The following is an 18,044-nucleotide window of genomic DNA, read 5'->3' as shown; positions in this document are numbered from 1 at the left end:
GGAAGATACTGACTCATCCTGCCATTTCCTATCAAGGTGCTGTTTTAAGGATTTACAAAGAAAAACTTCAGGCAATCAGTGCTGGATTCCTGAGATGGGAACCGGATAGAGGTTCTGGATTCAGGATTCAGAACATGGAGGAGTCCAGAGTGAGTCTGAGAGGGACTGTGCATGTGGGAAGAAACAACGTAGACCTCAGACCTACATCCACAGCCTTAGAAGCCTGAGGGTGGGGACCACTGATCCAAGGCCCTTGGGGACTGGAATTGGTTCTCATTAGCAAATTCATTTCATCAGTGGATACAACCGCCTGTCCTGAACATTGTGATCCATCTTCACTGAAGTGCCCACACGGTCCCCAAAACAGTGGTTTTCTGGTCCCTCAGTGGAGGTTGGATGGACCTCTCTGGATGAAGTAGTCTTCACCTAAAGCTGTGTGGGACCCTGAAAGTGAGACCCTATTCAGAAAGCAGATGGGTTGGTGATCCATAGGGCAAAATAACAGATAGGCACTGGAATTCTTGAAGAGTTTATACCAAGTATACTGACATCTTCTGGGGCTTCCCAGGTGCTGCTAGTGTTAAAGAACCCACCTGCCAATGCAGGAGATGTCAGAGATCCAGGTTCGATCCTTGGGTCAGGAAGATCCCCTGGAGGAGAACACGGCAACCCACTTCAGTATTCTTGCCCGGAGAACCCCATGGACAGAGGAGCCTGGCAGGTCACACACGGTACAACACACTAAAGCTATTTAGCATGCACACTGACATCTCCTAAGCTTCAGGAGTTTCTCACTTAGAGTCAGTCTACTCTTCATCTGTTGAAATCTAATATCTTGTGGGATTCTAGGCTGGCAAAGAGGAAAACTATCACAGGAGAGCTGGTTCTTATCTTTTTCTCCAGGTGTGGTTACATCAAAGGATAAAAAAGTTCCATCTTAAATATTTGGGCTCTTTTTTTTTTGACAAGTGTTCCAGCCCCCATCCCAGATCAGAAGCCCCACAACCTCATAGGACTACTTTATTCCTTTCCTTGGTATCCCCTTTTCGCATCCCCCAACTCCCTCGGTTATACCAGCATCCCACTTGCCCAGTCTCTTTCTATAGGTCCCAGGCACACTCCCCAGGTTCTGAGTAACTTCTTACCAGCACGCTAGAGCAGACTCAAGTGCAGCTCCCCAGGAGTCTGGCTTCCTGGAGAGCAGTCAGTGGGGAGGTGGTGTGGAGGAAACCCTCTCTCTTTCCTATTTATTTAATTTTGGTTGTGCTGGGTCTTTGTCGCTGTGGGTGGGCTTTCTCTAACTGGGGCTACTCTTCCTTGCTGTGGGAGGCTTCTCTTGTTGCAGAGCTTGGGCTGTAGGCGTACCGGCTTCAGTAGCTGCAGCACGAGGGCTCCGTAGCTGTGGCTTGAGGGCTCTAGAGCACGAGCTTCGGCAGTTGTGACACATGGGCTTAGTTTCCCTGTGGCATGTGGAATGTTCCCAGACCAGGGATGGAACCCATGTCCCCTCCATTGGCATGCAGATTCTTATCCACTGTACCACCAGGGAAGTTCCAAAATCCTCTCTCCTGAGTGAACGTGCATGCCCCAAGCATGTGCCCTGCTGGCTGTGCACCATGAATGCCACTTTTCTCTTTTAATGTTTAGCAGTGAGTGTGGACATCATCCTGACCTAGACGCCCAGATACCAGCATCTCCAGGACAAAGAGTCACCATTTCCTCTCAAGCCAGTGTTGATGTACACAGAGAAATATCTGGATCTGAACAAAACTTGAACAAAGGTTTGAGCCTCAAATATCTCAGTTTTGAGCCTCAAATATCTCACTATCTACCTTGGCCCCCACTGTCCCAACCCAACATGGCAGAAGGGGAAGTGACACTAACTATGTGTTTAGCATCAGCACCTTAGAGTCCAGGTACTCTGGGGAGTATTACTGCATGGATGACTGTTGTTGTTAAGCTGCTATGTTTCATTCTGTGTGACCTCATGGACTGTAGCATGTCAGGCTCCTCTTCCTCCACAATTTCCCCAAGTTTGCTCAGGTTCATGTCCACTGAGTCAGTGATGCTATCCAGCTGCCTCATCCTCTGTTGCCCCTTTCTCCTTTCCCATCATCAAGATCTCTTCCAGTGAGTCAGCTTTTCACATCAGGTGGCACGGCATGGCTTATAGCTTCACTGAGTTACCCAAGCCCCTTTGCCACGACAAGGCTGTGTTCCATGAAGGGGGCATACTGACTACAGATAGACAAACCACAGTGTTGCAATCTGTGCAAAAAAATTCCTACTGCCTTAGGGCCTGGATTTCTAGGGAAACTGCTTGTCAGCAGGCAGCTCACTGCTCATGCTCCTTCCCATTTCCTTAGAGCATCACGTGTGTGCTAAACAGATTCGATTGTGTCTGACTCTTTGCAACCCCGTGGACTGTAGCCCACCAGGCTCCTCTGTCTATGGGATTCTCCTTAAGTCAACGGTAGGTTGTCCTGCCCCACTCCAGGGAATCTTCACAACCCAGGGATCAAATCTGCATCTTTTATGTCTCTTATGTCTTCATCTCTCAGGGGCCAAGGTAGAGATGTGAGATATCAGAGGCTTAAACCTTTGTCCAAGTTTTGTTCAGATCCAGATATTTCTCTGTGTACATCAACACTGACTTGTTAGGAAATAGTGACTCTTTGTCCTGGAGATGCTGGTATCTGGGTGTCTAGGTCAGGATGATGTCCACATTCACTGCTAAACATTAAAAGAGAAAAGTGGCATTCATGGTGCACAGCCAGCAGGCCACATGCTTGGAGCATGCACGTTCACTCAGCATCGGCAGGTGAGTTCTTTACTATTAGCACTTCCTGGGAAGCCCAGAGCATACAAGACCCTTCTACCTCTCATCCCCAGAGCCAGGGGTGAGACTCCCACAAGAAACACAGTGAGCTCCAAGGGTCAGACTGGACTTTCTTTATGCCTCTTTTCTCTAGAGTTTTTCCCAGCTTTGGAAAAAGTCCAACCCCTTTGGGTGCTAAATTCAGATGGATGAGACTCTGAGAGTCAAGAAGGGGATAAATACTGAAGAGCTGTCACCAGACCACAGAACCATGTGTGAACCCAGCCTTTACCCTCCACTCCATCTCCCGCAGAGCTTGTGCTGTCAGAGTAGTAAGCTTCATTCACTGACCACGTATTTAGTGGTGAGCAATGGAGTATTTCCAGCCATATCAGTAAGCAAGGACGTCACAGTTATCAGTGATTCCAGCCCTCCAGTGTAAGTTGGTGAGTCCTAAGGACACTCAGAAAAAAGAAGAATACCTGTGATCTCAATCCCATCAGGCTGCAGCCACTCCCTATGGTGAGCCCCAAGGAAGCTCAGGATGTGGAAAAACACAGGATACCTGCCCAGGATAGCTGAGATGCATATGACAGGAATGAGTTCAGTGATCCCAGACTCTTGCATCTTCCCAGACATAGAAAAGTGCTAAATTCTTTAGCTTGGAATATCTATTTTTTTTTAATTAACTTGTGATATCGGGTTTTTTTTTTAACTAACAATAATCTCTTGATGTTCAGACTACATGCCCTTGGTGGCAAACTTCGATATAACCTGGCTCGTCCCCTTGCTCCCTCAGAGCAGCTCTCTCAAGATTACTTGAGATGCTGTCTCCCTGTCTTGAATCCTAAAAATTTCCACTGAATAAGACATAACTCTCAACTTTTAGGTTGTGACTATTTTTTTAAGTCAACAGTGGTCAGTGCTGGCTGTTGGCTGGGGGCCTCAGCTCTCTTCCATGTGGCCTCTCATCCTGCAGTAGGCTAGATCAGCACCCTTACAGTTCGAGAGGGAAGGAGGAAGCTTCAGGGTGATTCTTACGATTCAAGAGGGAAGGTGGAAGCTGCAGGGTGCTTGAGGCCTGAACTCCAGAGCTGGCACAGGGTTCCTGGCACCACATTCTGTTTGTCAAAGTAAGACCCCAAACCCATCACCACACAATGAATTAAACTGCTGCCCCAGTGGGAGTAACATATTTTCTGATTTACCATAATTGTTTTACAAGTTTAATTATTAATTATAAGTTTAACAACAGCAAAGTTAAGAATGGCTGCAATATTGAATGCTTATTATGTGCCATGAAATCAAGCTACGTCTTGGTACAAGAAGTGTATTTTATTCCCATCTTCCAGCCGAAAACCCAGAGGCAGGAAGAGGTTATGAAATGTGTGTAAGATCACCCAGATAGCAAGTGGGGATTCTAGTCAGAAAATCTGATTAATAGAAGGAGGTGATTACATAGTATAACAGCACACTGTAAAAACTTCGGCAAGAGGCAAGGACACTGGTGTCACCTAGTCACATGGCTTCATGTGCAACTTGCTGAAGACAGGGTTTTGGTTCTCTGAATACCATTTGAGAGTTCTGAAGTGAATCAATGTGGTTAACAAAGACGGGATTTTTTTAAATTTCTATTTTAATTGGAGTGTAATTGCTTTACAATGTTGTATTCGTTTCTGCTGTACAACAACATGAATCAGGTATAAGCGTACATGTAATGCCTCCTCGAGCTTCTCTCCCCACCCTACCCCCATCCCACCGCTCTAAGTCATCACAGAGCGCTGAGCTGAGTTCCCTGTGCAGTACAGCAGCTTCCCACCAGCTGTCTACTTCACATGGTTTTGTATTTGTGAGTGCCACTCTCTTAATTTGTCCCACCCAGTCCTTTCCCGGCTGTGTCACACATCCATTTTCTACATCTGCGTCTCTATTGCTGCCCTGCAAATAGATTCATCAGTACCATTTTCCTAGATTCCACATATATGTGTTAATATACAATATTTTTTCCTCTGACTCAATAACTCACTCTTTATGACAAATTCTATGTTCATCCAAAACACTACAAATGACCCAGGTCTAGAGTCATTAATTGCCAGATATGCAAGCCATCTTTCAATCAAGGATAGTCATCTTTTAATTCACCATGTTTCCTGAAGCATGAAACCACACAAGGTTAGTGATGAGGATGAATGCCCTTGATTATATACACACACAACCACACACACACATATATGTCCCACACCCAATTTTAGCAGGGCATTTTTAGTGTGTTCAACCTGTGTTTCTAGAGTAGCTCAATATATACTTCTATAAACTTTGGCTTTAACATTCTATACGTTTCTAGGAAAAAAAGAAAAGCTCTTCTTGTCTCTGGGATAAAGGAAGTGTTGGGACAGAGCACGCAGTATGGAGGCCACAGGGCTCAGCTGGAGATGACAGGGTGTGATGGAGATGCTCAGTACCTGGATGCTTCTGACCAGTCATGACACACACGTTTTATTGTTCATTGCGTCTCTGACTGGTTGTGATGACAATTTCTCTCGCCAAGAACATCAGGGAAGGCAAACAAAGTAGAAGCCTCTGTGGCCACAATAATATCCACTGGCACCAAATAAAAGGAACCTGTGTAATTCTTTTGAGTGTCCTACTTGACAGACCCTGTCTTAGAAGGAGAGAGATCAAGAAAAGCATGTCACGGATCTTGAAAAAGTCAAAAGAACCCTGCACTCACAGGAGAGTGGACCGACTGTGTCGCGTGGTCCCCAGGGAGAAGTAATTCTCTGAGGCAAGTGTGTGCTGCTCTGCTGGTGGCGGACCCGGGCACTTCCTGCCCCTGAGCCGTTACTGAGCTCAGCCGGCCCCGCAGCCTCGCCCAGCCCCACCCCACCCCTGCTGATTACATGTTCCCAGAGCTCAGCCCACTGCTCTGGACACTTCCTCATAGTCTGGTCACAGCCTGTGCAGATCAGTCCCGGGCAGGACGCAGAGTGAACGTGAGACTCCTGGGGAGCTCCTCGGTCTCCTGCTGCTCTGGCTCCCAGGTAAGGAGGAGGAACACTAGGGGTTTGTTCAATCCAGTGTAGTCAGTACTGCCTGGCCATTCAGGGAAGTCCTCTTGTGACCTGATTAATCCTGTGGATTAATATTAATATTTTTGTTTCCAATCTCAGGTGCACGGTGTCACCTCCAGATGACCCAGTCTCCATCTTCCCCGTTTGCATCTCTAGGAGACGGAGTCTCCATCACTTGCCAGGCCAGTCAGAGCATTAGCAAGTACTTAGCCTGGTATCAACAGAAACCAGGGAAAGCTCCTAAGCTCCTGGTCTTTCATGCATCCAGATTGCACGCAGGGGCCCCATCCTGGTTCAGTGGCAGTGGATCTGGGACAGATTACACCCTCACCATCAGCAAGCTGGAGGCTGATGATGTTGCAACTTATTACTGTCAGCAGTATAATAGTACACCTCCCACAGTGTTGTGGAGAAGGAAATGGCAACCCACTCCAGTATTCTTGCCTGGAGAATCCCATGGACAGAGGAGCCTGGTGGGCTACAGTCCATGGGGTCACAAAGAGTCGGACACAACTGAGCGACTTCATTTTCACTTTCACTCTCACTCTCACAGTGTTACAAACCAGAACATAAACCACCCAGGGGAGCAGATGTGTGAGGCTTGGCTGCCCCAGTTGCTCTGGGTACCTCCATCTGCTGAAAACACTTCTCAAATGCACCCAGCTTTGAAGATCAATGGAAGATTTTGTAGCAGGGCTGGGAAACCTCCTCAGCACCCTAAATCTCTCTCTCTCTCAGCCCCAGCAGTAGACACTTGAAAAAGTCTCTGTTGACTTAAAGTCAGAGATGGTTACACCTGCTTTTTGTGAGATGTGACATCAGGGTTCATACCTATGGGGTGAACTTACACTAGATAGTCCAAGAGAGAATTTTTTTGGTAAACATTATTTTTAAGAGATATTTTAGGTTCTAATCAGTTCAGTTCAGTTCAGTTCAGTCACTCAGTCGTGTCCAACTCTTTGCAACCCCATGGACTGCAGCACTCCAGGCCTCCCTGCCCATCACTAACTCCCGGAGTTCACTCAGACTCATGTCCACTGAGTCGGTGATGCCATCCAACCATCTCATCCTCTGTCATCCCCTTCTCCTCCCCCCTTCAATCTTTCCCAGCATCAAGGTCTTTTCAAATGAGTCAGTTCTTCGCATCAAGTGGCCAAAGGATTGGAGTTTCAGCTTCAACATCAGTCCTTCCAAGAATATTTCCTTTAGGATGGACTGGTTAGATCTCCTTGTAGTCCAAGGGACTCTCAAGAGTCTTCTCCAACACTACAGTTCAAATGCATCAATTCTTCGGCACTCAGCTTTCTTTATAGTCCAACTCTCACATCCATACATGACCACTGGAAAAACCATAGCCTTGACTAGATGGACCTTTGTTGGCAAAGTAATGTCTCTGCTTTATAATATGCTGTCTAGGTTGGTCATAACTTTCCTTCCAAAGAGTAAGTGTCTTTTAATTTCATGGCTTCAGTCACCATTTGCAGTGATTTTTGGAGCCCCCCAAAATAAAGTCAGCCACTGTTTCCACTGTTTCCCCATCTATTTGCCGTGAAGTGATGGGACCAGATGCCATGATCTTAGTTTTCTGAATGTTGAGCTTTAAGCCAACTTTTTCACTCTCCTCTTTCACCTTCATCAAGAGGCTCTTTAGCTCTTCTTCACTTTCTGCCATAAGGGTGGTATCATCTGCATATCTGAGGTTATTGATATTTCTCCTGGCAATCTTGATTCCAGCTTGTGTTTCATCCAGCCCAGCGTTTCTCATGATGTACTCTGCATATAAGTTAAATAAGCAGGGTGACAATATACAGCCTTGATGGTACCTATAAAAATTAGCAAATATACAAACATTTCCCATAAATACCCTGCTCCACACATGCACAACATCTCCGACTTTATCTATTCAATCCTCCCCCACCCACCTGCAGTGGTAAATTTCACAATATTGATGAATGTACATTAGCATATCATTGTCACCCAAACTTCATAGTTTATGGTTCACTGTTGGGGTCATATATTCTATGATTTTGGACAAATGTGTAATGACATGTGTCTACAATCATGGTATCATCAGACTAGTTTCACTGCCCTCAAGTTCCTCTATTCTCCACCTGTTAGATTTCTCCACAGCTTCTGATGATCACAGATCTTCTCACTGTCTCCATAGTTTTGCCTTTTCCAGAATGTCATGTACATGAAGTCATCCAACACATAGTCTTTTCAGATGGCTTCCTTCACATAGTAATATGAATTTAAGTTTTCTCCATGTCTTTTCATGGCTGTTAAACCATTACTGTTTAGTGCCAAATAATATTTCACGGTCTTTATGTACCACATTTTATTCATAAACCTACTAAAGGATATCTTTGTTGTTTTCGAAATTTGACAATTATGCTTCCCTGGTGGCTCAGATGGTAAAGCATTTACCTGCAATGTGGGAGACCTGGATTCGATCCCTGGGTCTGGAAGATCCCCTGGAGAAGGAAATGGCAATCCACCGTGGTATGCTTGTCTGGAAAACTCCATGGATGGAGAAGCCTGGTAAGCTAGATTCCATGGGATCGTAAAGAGTCAGACACGAGTGAGCAGCTTCCCATTTAAGAATAGGCCATTGTAAACATTGGGTCACTTGCTGTAGATATTAAAAATCTGTAAATCTAGTAGTATTAATATTTTACTTTATTTTCTTCTTTTAGATTCTTTTGAGTATTATAAGTCACTTGACTTTCCACATACAATTCTAGAGTTAACTTTTAAACTAATCCTTGGTTATTTTAATTGAATTGCTCTGTTTCTATACACCAATTTTTTGGGAAAAAAAATGATATTGAGTCTTCTACTCTATGAACATGGAAACATTTCCATTTACTGAAATCTTCTTTAATCCAGAATAAATATTTATATATTGACGCTGATCCAGAGACTTGGCTACATTGTCATTTATAGTGATCTATTTTAGATTCACTAACAATTTATGTCCATATTTTGTTATCATAAGATTGTTGTCTTCTTTCTTTCCAAACTTGTGCCTTTTATTTTGCTGTCTACCTTATTTTATCTGCTAGGAAAATTCAAGTACAATGTTGAACATAAGTGGTGAGAGTAAGGGCCTCCCAGGTGGCTCAGTGGTAAAGAATTTGCCTGCCAATGCAGGAGACGTGGGTTTAATCCCTGGGTTGCGAAGGGAAATGCCATGGACAGAGGAGCCTGGTGGGCTACAGTCCATGGGGTCACAAAGAGTCAGACACAACAGAGCACACACCACAGGTGAGAGTAAATAGCCCTCTCCTTTGTCCAATCTGGAGGATTAAGTTTTCAATATTTTATCACTGAGTATAATATTTGCTATAGGATCATTGTAGAAACTTTATCAGATTAATGGAATTTTTCATTGTTTCTTGTTTGTTGGTTGTATCATGAATGACTACTGACTTTTCTTCAGATGATTTTTTTCTGGGTTTGTTGAGATAGCATGACATATAATGTTGTGGATAAGTTTAGGTTCTGCAATGTGATGATTTTAAACACATATGCATTTGAAGTGATGACGACAATGAATTTAGTAAATGCATCCATCACATCCTATAATTACTGGCTATTTGTATTGATGAGAACGTGAAAGACCTGCTCAGCATCCCTGAACCCAGTGTGCTGGGCCCAAGCGGATGTCACTTTTCACTGATTCTAACCATGCTAAGGTGGCTTCTGAGCCCTTGAGGATGATTGCTAAGCATCAGATAAAAGATAAATCTGAACTAAAAAACCATGATCAAGTTTCATTTCAACATGGTCTGACTGTGGACCGAAGGAGACTTCTAGGCACACTGGGGGAGAAAGATAGAAATGGGGCCCCAGCTTCTATTCTATTTCCAGTAGGATTATGCCAAATACCATCGGGCTGAGTCTAGGGAATAGGTGAGACAGGAGAATACAGGAATGAAATTCTGTATGTGACCACAAACAGAAATTGCTATGTGACCACAGGAGAAAAATTCTTTATTCAGGCTGATAGCCTCCTCTGACATGACCACTTCGGGGTGGACTGCTCAAGTGTAGAGAAGAGGAGGCACATGGTTTCTACATCTGGAAGCCCAGCTACCCCATCCCAGCTGCCTTGCATTTTCCTCCCACCCTGTTGCCCAGACCCCCATATCTATGCCTGAGTCAGTGCTCTGAGATGATCTGCATCTGATTAGATCATGGAAGCCCCAGCTCAGCTTCTCTTCCTCCTGTTACTGTGGCTCTCAGGTGAGAGGAGCTAAAGACAATTCTGCAGGTCCCTGAAAACTTTGTCCATGTTGTTTAACCCTCCTGGGAATTTTCCTGCACAAGTACAAGAATTAAAGTTTGATGTAGATCAATGAGGGGCTTCCCTGGTGGCTCTGTAGTAAAGAATCCACCTGCAGTGCAGGAGACTGAGGTTCGATCCCTGGATTGGGAAGATCCCCTGGAGGAGGAAATGGCAACCCACTCCAGTATTCTTGCCTGGAGAATCCCATATATAGGGGAGCCTGATGGGTTACAGTCCATAGTGTCACAGAGCTGGACACAACTGACACAACTGACCACACACGCATGTAGAACAATGATCCTGAATCTGCTGGAAGGACATTAGATACGATCTAGATTCTAAGGCGACCCTCTGTTTTGTTTTCCCAGTTTCAGATGCCATGGGAGAACTTATGTCGAAGCAGTCTCCAGCCTCCCTGTCTTTGACTCCAGCGGAAATAGCCACCCTCACCTGCAAGGCCAGTCAGAGTATTAGTAGCTACTTAGACTGGTACCAGCAGAAGCCTGGGCAGGCCCCCAGACTCTTCATCGATGCTGCCTCCAGCAGGGCCTCTGGCATCCCAGCCCGGTTCAGCGACAGTTGGGTCAGGGACAGACTTTACTCTCCCCATCAGCAGCCTGGAGCCCGAAGATGTTGCAGTTCATTTCTAGTGCCAGCCTAATAGTGGGAATCCAGTGATTCAACATAATACAAAAACCTCTGTGAGACCTTCCAGTGTTTATGTGACATACCAGCTGCTTCCCTTATAGGCAGCTGCTGTGGTGACTGCTCAGTTTCCACATCTCTGCTTCTCTTTGGAAATCCTTAAGTTCTGAATAGTTACTTATTGACAAGGTTTGGACTCAGATTCCTTGATTTTTCTTCAGACAAGATGCACAACCTGAGTCAGGTACAACGTCATCAAGAACAGCATATCAGACCCTCACGAGCGGATGCTCCTCAAGCCCCTGGCATGTGCAGAGGGCAGCAACCACAACTGAGAGCAGAGGATGGACAGGGAGAAGTGGACCTAGCATAACTCACAGGTGAGACTGTGCAGAGAAATTCCAAGGAAGCCACGGAGAGACTATTACAATTAATTAAAGAATTAGAAGATCAAAAGTACTCAAAGTCTGTGCTGATGGTTTAGTTGCTAAGTTGTGTCCGATTCTTTCAACCCTATGGACTGTAGCCCACCAGGCAGCTTCTTTACCACCGAGCTGGAGAAGCCCCATATTCAAAGTCAGTCCACAAAAATAAATTTAATTTCTATATAACTGGTACAAATACTGAAAAATTATGATAAAACACTTCACTTACAGTGGTGGATATTCACTGAATATTTAAGGAAATATACTGAAAGTTCCAGAATATTATTCAAAGAAAATGTAAGTAAATGGAAGACCAGAATATATTCAAGGATTGAAAGTCACAGTATTTTCAAGATGCCAATTATTTGCAAATTGATATATTTGTTAAATATAATCCAAAACAAAATTCCAACTCTTTTTTAAACAGACAGTTTTAAGCTGAGTCTAAATTTTATGTGGAAATATCAAGGGCTTAGAACAACTCTGTAAAGTTAAATAAGAACTCGATTAAAGACTTTCATTTCTGGATCCTGGGGGTGTAGTAGAGGTGAGAGTTCATGCCAATTGTCCAGTGGAACAGAAGAGAGTATTTGGAGAGGGACCAGTGCATATGTTGAAAGTTTCTAGTGAGAAAGGTGAACTTTCAACGTGGAGCAGAATGGGCCTCTTTTCAAGAAGTAGAACCTAGTAAATCATATGCAAGTGGGCAAAATGGATACAAAAAAGTGCTGAACATCAGTAACATCAGAGAACTACAAATGAGAATAACAAATATCACCAGCAAATATTCAGCAGGATGATTAAAACTGAAAAGATGAACAACACTAAGAGTGAAGAGAATGAGGCAACTAGAGTGCTTGCTCATTGTGTTTGGGAATGCAGGGTGATAAAACAATTTGGAGAACTGACTCTGAACACAGACATCCCCTGTGGGTCAACCTTTCCACTTAGAAGCATTTACAGGTGTTCCCTGAAAGAAATGCACAATGATACCCATGGCATTATTTGTGATAGTCCAAACTTTGACTGTGTGGATCACAACAAACTGTGGAAAATTCTGAAAGAGATGGGAATATCAGACCACCTGACCTGCCTCCTGAGAAATCTGTATGTAGGTCAAGAAGCAACAGTTAGAACTGGACATGGAAAAACAGACTGGTTCCAAATAGATAAAGGAGTATGTCAAGGCTGTATACTGTCACCCTGTTTATTTAATTTATATGCAGAGTACATCATTAAATGCCAGGCTGGATGAAGCACAAGCTGGAATCAAGATAGCCAGGAGAAATATCAATAACCTCAGATATGCAATACCACCTTTATGGCAGAAAGTGAAGAAGAACTAAAGAGCCTTTGATGAAAGTGAAAGAGGAGAGTGAAAAAGTTGGCTTAAAATTCAACATTCAGAAAACTAAGATCATGGCATCTAGTCCCATCACTTCATGGCAAATAGATGGAGAAACAATGGAAACAGTGAGAGACTTTATTTTGGGGGGTTCCAAAATCACTGCAAATGGTGACTGCAGCCATGAAGACTCTTGCCCCTTGGAAGAAAAGCTATGACCAACCTAGACAGCATATTAAAAAGCAGAGACATTACTTTACCAGAGCTATCCCTGGTGGATCAGAAGGTAAAGCATCTGTCTGCAATGTGGGAGAGCCAGGTTCAATCCCTGGGTTGGAAAGATCCCTTGGAGAGGGAAATGGCAACCCACTCCAGTACTCTTGCCTGGAAAATCCCATGGACAGAGAAGCATGGTAGGCTACAGTCCATGGGGTTGCAAAGAGTCGGACACAACTAAGCAACTTCACTTTCACTTTACCAACAAAGGTCTATCTAGTCAAAGCTATGGTTTTTCCAGTAGTCATGTATGGATGTGAGTGTTGGACAATAAAGAAAACAGCACCGAAGAACTGATGCTTTTGAACTGTTGGAGAAGACTCTTGAGAGTCCATTGGACTGCAAGGAGATCCAGCCAGTCAGTCCTAAAGGAAATCAGGACTGAATATTCATTGGAAGGACTGATGCTGAAGCTGAAACTACAATACTTTGGCCACCTGATGTGAAGAACTGACTCATTTGAAAAGACCCTGATTCTGGGAAAGATTGAAGGCTGGAGGAGAAGGGGACGACAGAGGATGAGATGGTTGGATGGCAGCATCGACTCGATGGACATGAGTTTGAGTCCATCAGCTCAAGTATCTGGATTAAGATGGTGAGGGATAGGGCAGCCTGGCGTGCTACTGTCCATGGGGTCACAAAGAGTCAGACACAACTGAGCCACTGAACTGAACTGAAACAAGGACCAGTTTAAATACAAATGGATGTAAAATGACTAAATAAAATGTTATATATTCATACGATTAAATTATGTGCTTGAAGGAAATATATAAACAGTCACAACATCAAAGAGCCTGGATGAATCTCACCAGTATAATAAGAAGAAGCAAGTTAAAATAGATCATTACCTAGGAGTCTCATATCACAAACACCGAAGATCAGCCAAACTAACCAATGATGTTAAAAGATAGTTGGATGGTGTCGACTAAAAAATATAGTCACAGCCTGGAAGTAGAGAGTTATTTCATTTGATAGGAATGTTTAGGACACTGAGCCTGGGAGACAGCATCTCAGAAGCTCTGAGAAAACTGCTCCAAGGAGACAGGAGGGGGAAGTCTGGCTATATATGTTTACAATAAATGGAACAGAAGGTCTGAAAACCAAAGATAAGGTATCAAGTTAAGGAATCTAGCATTCTATGTATGGGAAGATGCAAGCCTTTGGGTTCGCTGAGTTCATTCCTTTCACATGCACCTGAGGCTATCTGGGGCCAACGCTGTTTCCCTGTTCACCTTGTTTCTTGCATCCCCCCAGCTCCTCAGCAATCACTGTAGGGGGTGGCAGCACCACTGGGCCATAGTTTGGGGAGCTTGCTTTCACATTTGGAGGCCAGAAATTGACCTGATAGCTACTATGGCAGGAGACATTTTCATTTCACAATGGTGACTGCGTTCAAGTAATTTAGAGAGAGCCATCATATTTGCAGTATTAGATCTCCCAATTCATGCACATGGTATCACTTCACACTTATTGAATTTTTCTTATTTTCTTTCAGTTGCCTTATATGTGTCTCTCTAGTTTCCTTGAACTTATTTTTCAATACCTGTTATTTTGACATAATGTCAAACTGAAAGACAAATCATCAAAATATTATAGGAACATTTTAATAATTTTATTCAGATTTATTGAGCAGTAATAAACCACTTTCTATTTCCACATTCCTGCCTCATTTATTAGTTTACATTCTAGCTATTGAGTTTTTTTAAGATGTCACCCAAAGCCTTACATGCAGATGAAAATGGCAATCATTGCACTGTTACCGCTAAGGTGGTAGGTGTTTCCTTAGCTCACCAAGGTTTCTGTTTGATGTTTCTTACATGGATGCAGTCAGATGGTGGCTGGGTCTGGCATCATCTCCAAGGCAGCATGGTGGATGCTGGCTGACTGGTCATCTAAGGCAGTTAGCCTATGTATGTGAATGCTTGGCTCTGTTATATCATTGCCAAGCGTACTGGCAGAAGTTATACCACCTCTATGATCTCTTACAGCCTCAGAGAATGGATCATGTTACTTCCACCACAAACCCCTGGTCCATCCAGATTCCGAAGGAGAAAACCTATGCCAATAGGTTCAATAGGCGGTGTTGATGGCACACTATTAGAATAAGTTGTAGCATGGGAGATTTTATTATAACATCTTGGGGTACAGTCCACAACAACTTACTCTCTTGCCAAAACAACCCATATTACTTCCACATGCCCAGTGCACGAATTCTCACCCCCAACACCCACAAGTATTTTTCCACGATGGCAGCAGGTCAAATCGAAAATGTCATCACTGAAGTCTGGTCCTGTGGGGATGAATCTCTCTGCCCATAGTCTCTGAAGAGTGTTCCTTCCAAGTGTTCCTCAAGACGTGTGATCAATAGTGAGACAGGGAAAGACTACAGGCCCCCTGGGGACACTGCTATAGATACCCCCAGGGACACAGAAGGCACCCAGCAGTCAGTATTCCATGTGCTACAGAGCAACAAAGCGAATTTGTGACTGAAATAAGAAAGAAGACCAGTTTTGCTTATATTTATTCCTGTAGTTAGGCTTCCCAGGTGGCACTAGTGGCAAAGAACTTGCCCGCCAATGCTGAAGACCTAAGAGAGGCAGGCTTGATCCCTGGAGGAGGGCATGGCAACCCGCTCCAGTATCCATGCCTGGAGAATCCCATGGACAGAGGAGCCTGGCGGGCGATAGTCCACAGGTTCCCAAAGAGTTAGCCATGACTAAAGCAACTTAGCATATACCTGTAGTTACATATTCAGGAGAGGAAAAACAAGCAGAAGGGACGTTCTCAACACCAAATTAAAAATTACAACCCTGAGACTCTTTTTTCTTTCTGTATTGATCCCCTAGGATCACCTTGAAACCCTGGAGTAGCAAGTGAGAATCAAGTTATCCATCCCCAAGGCCGGGCTCTGCTATCTCTCTCCCCAGGGGTCTGTGTACAACCTGCCGATTAGTCGCACGGAGGGCTTTCTCATAGAGCTTTTGAATGAAATTCATGGACTGGCGCCTTGCAATGTGGGGTCTTTTGCACAAAGACACACATGAGCTATGGACAATCTTTGTTTAATGTATACAAATAAATTTTGTGCTCATCCTGCTCATCCAGCCAGAAGACGCTTCCACAAGGTTCCTCTGTTCAGGGTAGTTTTGCTGCGACGGATCCTCTGGCTTTGGTGCTCCACATTCATGGTATTTTCTTTACAAATTCGTAATTTTCAGTATGAGGTCTATGGTGGTTATTCTCATCTACTGTGTGAGATAATTGAGAACAGGGCAAAGGATGGTATATTAGTCATTGACTGTGACAGATGCTTAAAGACTAATAAAAAGCAAACACTGACTTACATTTATTAAAAAATGTCCAAATATGGAACATTTTTTAAAATAACTTGTCTTACACACTTGCATTAACATTGTTTCCATCATTTTCTAGTTTCCTGTGGGGCTGCTGTGCTGATTCTGTCCCCTCCCTCTGGTCTGTGGCCGTGGAGGGAGCATCTCCATCTCCTACAAGTCCATCTCATGTCATCCTCAGTAATGGACACACCTCCCCACCCTGCTTCCAGCACAAACCACACACTTTCCTCCCCCGCTGATCACAGGGGGTCCCCCCGCCTCCTGGGGTCCCAGCCTGGCCCAGTGGCCGTGGGACTGGGATGGATTTCGCACTCACACTCATCAGTGTGGAGACTGCAGGCTCTACACATGACTTCTGTGCACAGAACCTCTGTGCACAGAACCTTCTGTGCACTGGGACCTGCACGTGTAATGGTCCAGCCCTTGGGCTCAGCTGAGCAGCTGCTTCCCTCAGGGAATCAGGGTCAGAGCAGCTGCTCCTCTTAGAGAACAAGCTGTGGGAGGAGGAAGTGGTGGGGAGCCCTGGAAGGAGGTGGGAACACCCTCAGGTCCAGAGACCTGGAGTCCCTGACATGAGTTCCCCGGGGTCTGGACCGCTGGCGGGGATGCTCACAGAAGGCTCCATGCTGACTCTCCCTCAGCTCTCAGCATCACTGACCCTGAAGGACCCACCACCTGCTCTCCAGGCCCAAGGAGCACAGCCCTGACTTCACTGTCAGACTCAGAGACACTTGTTCAAAGACAGGGTCGGGATCCCAGGGAAGAACTGGTCAGTGGGTCTGAGAAAATTCTTTCCCTCAGTTTCTTTGGTGGAAAATTCTAGTTTCAGAAGCTTAATCATTCTGATATTTAACTCAGAATTTTAAAAATATTTGTATAGTAAAAATATGAATCTATGATGAAAATTAAAATTAATTTGAGTGTCATGCAGAGTGGCCAAATGTATTCAATTAAATTTGTTTCTGAATTTGCTGGCATTTAATCATCCCCATGCTTTCTGTGCTCTGCATTCATCTCAGCTATGTCTGTCTCGAGCTACCCTATCTTCAATTTCCCTGAAGTTGGACTTGCTTTTCCTCTAACTCTCAGATGGGTTGGGAGTAGTTATTGACTTAAAATTGTAAGACTGAGGCATCTGGAGAAAGTGATCAGTCTCTATTTTAATCCAGATAGTGATACAATTAAACCTTCATCATTCGGGCACTCCAAATATCTGCCCTTTTTTCCTGTATGCTATTTTACCCCAATGAAATTGAAAGAGGAGAACGAGACAGTGTTTTAAACCATATTTATATATATACCCACCACATAATCTTGGAAACTAAGCCATGTTAAAAGAGAAGTGTAATACGAGGGAGAAATTTCTAAGATATTAGGAAACTAGTAGAGAAAATAGAAAGTAATATTTAACTGTGTTTCTTTACTTCCCAGGTGGCTCACTGGTAAACATTCTACCTGCCAATGCAGGAGACGTGGGTTTGATCCCTGTGTCGGGAAGATCCCCTGGAGAAGGAAATAGCAACCCACTCTGCTATTCTTGCCTGGGAAATCCCATGGTCAGAGGAACCTGGTGGGCTACAGTCCAGGGGGTCACAAAAAATTCAGACTTAGCACTTAACAACAACACTAACTTTACTGCTTAGGCAGCATGGATTTCATTTCTATTGAAGTTGAAGGTTTTCCTTCCAAACAGAAACACTTTCTCTTCCTTTGCGCACATGAGTCTCCCCTCCCCCTGGCTCTGTCCACACGACTGCCCCCACCAGGGAATTTGTACGTGGTTCCCCAGGGAGGACCTTCCCTTGCAAGTCTGAGAT

The sequence above is a fragment of the Capricornis sumatraensis genome, chromosome 1 (assembly GCF_032405125.1).
Source record: "Capricornis sumatraensis isolate serow.1 chromosome 1, serow.2, whole genome shotgun sequence".
In the NCBI taxonomy this organism is placed as follows: domain Eukaryota; kingdom Metazoa; phylum Chordata; class Mammalia; order Artiodactyla; family Bovidae; genus Capricornis; species Capricornis sumatraensis.
This window is presented reverse-complemented; position numbering follows the sequence as displayed.